Genomic DNA, 5042 nt, shown 5'->3' with positions numbered 1-5042 from the left:
AGCAAGTACAGGACAGCCAAGGCTACACAGAGAAACCCTGTCTCAAAAAACAAAACGAGAAGAAAGAAAGAAAGGAAGAAAGAAACTTCTAAGATCTTAAGTCAAAATAAGCTTCCCCTTTAAAACATGGTTACATCAGGTGTTTGTCTCTGTGGTGAAACTCACTAATATGCCAGGCCACACAGCCAATGAACAGGTTCAGAGCCCAGGCCAGTCTGAAGAAATGGGGCAGGACCATAAATGTATCATGGGAAGACAGAAGGTCAGGGCGCCTGTGATGTTGTTTGCAGGCAGCTCCTCTCCCCTTCTTCACCTTCTCTGCTCTCCCTGACTCTCACATCCTCACCCCTCCCCAATCCCTTCTCCTCCTGCAGCAGGAAGTAGCCTGAGGACATAGCAGGAAGGGAAGACTTTGGGGGCACAGCACTGAGCCACAAGGGCGCCCTCTTATGGCTATTTTAGGAAAAGCCTCTGAAGGATGTCCAAGGTTCTGCTTTCCTCAGGGAAGCATTCCTGGTTTCTATGGCAGCCTAGAAGTCAGAGAAGACCCAGAGGCTGCTGGGAACTGGGTCAGAGGTTGCCTGTGGTCGCCTGCGCCTGTGTTCCTGGAGCAGGTTCGGAATTCTTTGCTGAGATGAAGTCACACCTGATGAGTGAGGTATTCACAGGGACCTCATTCAAGAAATCACAGGAAGAGAGACCACAAGTTGTGCTTTTAGAGCGTCAAGTGCGCCGCTGGGGAGAGGAGAAGCTGAGGTCACGGGTGGACAGGCATGGGCCTCTCCTTCACACAGACATATAAGGGGGAGGGGATGCTGGGGGGAGGGTGTTGGAGAGGGAATGTAATTTGCCTGTCTCATTTGAAAGGGTCTTAAAATGTGAGAGGCTGTTTCTGAGATGAGATTATAGAGACGGAAAGATGGGTAAAGGAGGGTGTGTGTGTGTGTGTGTGTGTGTGTGTGTGTGTGTTGTGAATGTGCAGATGTGTGATTCTGAGACAGTCCCCTGATATTAAATCTGACATCCCTAGAGCCTGCTGTCTGTTTCCATGTCTCCATCGTCTCTTTGCTGTAGGGAGATGCTACCGTCACCCATCACCCATGATGTGAAGACGGCAACCTCTCCCCCAGCTAGTGAAATGGCAAGGCTTTTATGCCAAGAAAAGTGGCTGCCTTCCCTCCGTGTAAGACAAAACAAAGGAGGCTCAAGGGCCAAATGGAAACTTGGCTCCTTTTTTGGCAGTGGCCAAGGACTCCTTTCATTGTGAGCTTCAGGTCAGCCTTGGTGAAAACTGCAACAAAGCCAGGCCACATGGGAAAGTTTCCAGTGCTCTCTATGAAATGCAAATGGTGCTAAGAGAGAAACAAATGTGTAACAATGTACGGCGTGGAAAGAAATTGAACCCTTTTCCAAGGGTTCTGTTTGTTGTCCTTTGCAAGGGACCTCAAGGCAGGGAAATCTGACCGTGATCCAAAGTCCTCAGCCCTCTCCCCACAGGACAGAGGAGCCAAGAACCTGTAATGCCCGCTTCACAACTAAGTGGCCAGGCATTCTTGTATTAGGAAGCGGAAGAAGGCAACCATGTATCAAGTTCCCACTCTCTTCCGGGTCCTGTACAAGGTGTTCTTGTTTCATTTAAGTGAATCACTTCTTCCTGCACTTGGGATCCCTGCTCTGTCCACAAGGAAACCAAAAGTGTGGATCCTTTTTCTTTTTTCTTTTTCTGTGCTTTTGAGACAGGGTTTCTCTGTGTAACAGCCCTAGTTGTCCTGGACTCACTTTGTAGACCAGGCTGGCCTCGAACTCACAGAGATCCACCTGCCTCTGCCTCCTGAGTGCTGGGATTAAAGGTGTGCACCCCCACTGCCCAGCTGACTTTTTTTTTATTCATATTTATTGTATGTTCAATTTCTTTCCACGCCGTACATTGTTACACATTTGTTTCTCTCTTCACTCTCTTCTGCATCATCTTTTTCTTTTTCTTTTTCTTTTCTTTTCTTTTTTTTTCACCACCCCTCCTTTCTGATCCAGGGATAACCTTTTACTTTTCTTAAATTTTATTTGTTTTGTTTTTCTAGTTAGGGTATCTTGTGTAGCCCTGGCTGAGAGACAGTTCTCAGCCAAGTAGGAAGGCGCATGCTTGTACTCCCATCACTCAGGGAGGCAGAGGCAGGTGGATCTCTGTGAGTTCGAAGTCAGTCTAGTCTACAAAGTAAGTCTAGGACAGCCTGGTCTACACAGGGAAACCCCATCTTGAAAAGAGAGAGACAGAGAGACAGACAGACAAGAGAGAGACAGAGACAGACACACACACACACACACACACACACACACACACACACACACACACACAGAGACAGACAGACAGAGAGAGTTAGTTCTCTGGGTCCAGCCATCTCAGGGTCAAAATTGAGTTCATATTCCCAGGCCCCGGAACCCAACTCCTATTCTGTTTCTTCAGATGTTTCGTGTTTATCCATTAACCAGTAAAGAATGTAAACAATGAAGTTGCTATTACCCTGTTATCTAAGCGAAGGCACACAAGTCATAATGTGTTGCCTGCCTTGACTTAAAATTAACTACATGCAGCTTGCCCACTCCTCTGTTCCTTATCCTAAATTCTCAATGAGAGCCCAGGAGAGGAGCCAAATGCAAAAAAAGCTGATTCAAGGGTCCTGAAACCAGGTGACTTGGATAAGGCCCAGTCACCAACGTTAACATCCTAGCTTAACCCCTTGTGTCAAAATATGATTGGTCAACGCAACAGCTCACCCACTCCCCCTTGCTTTGCGTTCCCATCCCTTAAAAATGTTGTACAATTTCCCTTAACTTGCTGCCTCTCTGCATGCACAGAAAATAGAGCTAGCATTTTAAGCTTCTGTCTCTGAAGTGAGATTTCTCAGCTTCCACCCCAAACCCAGCTTTGTAGACCAGTAGCCTCGAACTCAGAGATCTGCCTGCCTCATCTCCCGAGTGCTGGGATTAAAGGCGTTGCACAACTGTGCTCAGCCTACTTTTCTGTGGAGAGCATCTGGATGTGGCAGAGGAGCTCAGGTGCAGGGGAATTCACGCAGGAGTTCTGTAGAAGCCACGGCCAGTGCTGGGTGCCCTGCTTGCCTGGGAATGTCCTATGGCCCAAGAATATACATCCTGGACTTCTGGGTAAGATGGTGGATGACAAACTCCTGTGTGACCTGGCCAAGGGGAAGAGTTGGTGTAAGAAAGAATCAGCTTAGCTGCTGGTGGTGGCGCATGCCTTTAATCCCAGCACTCGGGAGGCAGAGGCAGGTGGATTGATGTGAGTTCAAGGCCAGCCTGGTCTACAAAGTGAGTCCAGGACAGGCAAGGCTACACAGAAAAACCTTGTCTCAGAAAGAGAGAGGGGGGGGGGAGGAAGAAAGGAAGGATGGATGGATGGATCAGCTTGATTCCAGTGGAAGACAGAGGAAGTCTGGGAACCCTAGAAAGGCAGCAACAGAATAGCTGAAAGCCTGCAGGCTGTGTCTGTTCCTCAGGTGCCTCTGCAGATGCACATGTAAGTCAGCCCATGCCTCATCGATGATGCAAGATCTGCTTTGGGATCCACTGGCCAGCCTCAGCATGTGCACTGTAGGCATGGACCCCGAGGCTCTGCTCTCATCACCTATGGCTGCAGAGTGAAGAGCTCACATTTACCCCTTTTGCTCAGATGGTAAATTCTCAGTCCCCTGCCTCCCCAAAGTGAGCATTAGCCAAATGTCAAGTCTGTTGTAATCTCTGACAGAACTCACCCCCTTCATCCTTTTTCAAATTCTGGTTTCTTGTTGGAGAGGTGGCTCAGAGATTAAAAGCACTGGCTGTTCTCCCAAAGGTCCTGAGTTCAATTCTTATGAACCACATGGTAGCTCACAGCCATCTATCGGGAGATATGGTGCTCTCTTATGGCCTGCTGACTTACATGTAGGCAGAATGTTATATACAGATAATAAATAATAAATCAGGTTAAATTTTTGTTTCTGCTTGTCCACTCTTCAAAGCTCTAACCTCGTTTGCTGGAAAGATGTCACAAACTCGTCCATAAAGACAACTCAGTCTTCATATTATGAATCTCAAAATATGGAGGGACACGGTGGGCACAAATGCTCGGCTATCTACCAGTAGTCTCCAATCCAGGGTCATATTGCTCCTTCTGCAGCCTCCTCCCTCCCAGCTCTGATCTGTGCTACATCAGGAGTGCTCCACCAGCCTGCCTTTCAGGGACCCAGGGCAGCAGGTTACACCTTTGTCCACTGCCTCTGGGTACAGTACATTTCCACGGATGCTATGAGTTGTGCATTTCCACTATGTGACAGCATATCCTTTAAAAAGTCCTGGCCACTCCAGATCTCTCTGTGTGTCTTGTTCATTCTCTCTGTCTTTCTGTCCATCTGTCTGCCTCTGTCTCTCTTGTCCCCACTCCAAGAAATGGCCTTTTGCCCCCCCCCCCCACACACACACAATAAACCTCATTCGTCAGATCAGTTGCATGGCATGATCTCTTAGCAGCACACCTTGGACCCAACCTGGCAAGGTACTTTTCCACCACTCTGCCTTGATATGCTTACACTAACATAGAAATGAATGCAAAAGAATCTAGGGACTAGATTGTTACAGGCAAAATCACTGCCTGAAGATTTTTCCCTGTCTATCTCTACATTTACACTACTAAATCTTAAAACCACACACACCTGCTATATGCAAGTCTGTTTTCTCATCTGGTGTGTATGTCTAGGCATGTACGAGAGGGAGGAGTGAGAGTGAAGAAAGAGGAGAGGAAAGGGAGGGAGGGAGGGAGAGAGAGAGAGAGAGAGAGAGGGAAAAGAAGAAGAAGAAGAAGAAGAAGAAGAAGAAGAAGAAGAAGAAGAAGAAGAAGAAGAAGAAGAAGAGAGCGCTCACCTGTGTGGTCCAATGTGGCTTTGAACTCCCTACGTACTCAAACATGGCCTTGAATTTCTATTCCTCCTGCCTCCATTTCCCAAGTTCTAGAAACATTACACTTGGTTTATGTGGTACTGGAGTTTGAA

This window comes from Acomys russatus, chromosome 7, assembly GCF_903995435.1.
Source record: "Acomys russatus chromosome 7, mAcoRus1.1, whole genome shotgun sequence".
In the NCBI taxonomy this organism is placed as follows: domain Eukaryota; kingdom Metazoa; phylum Chordata; class Mammalia; order Rodentia; family Muridae; genus Acomys; species Acomys russatus.
This window is presented reverse-complemented; position numbering follows the sequence as displayed.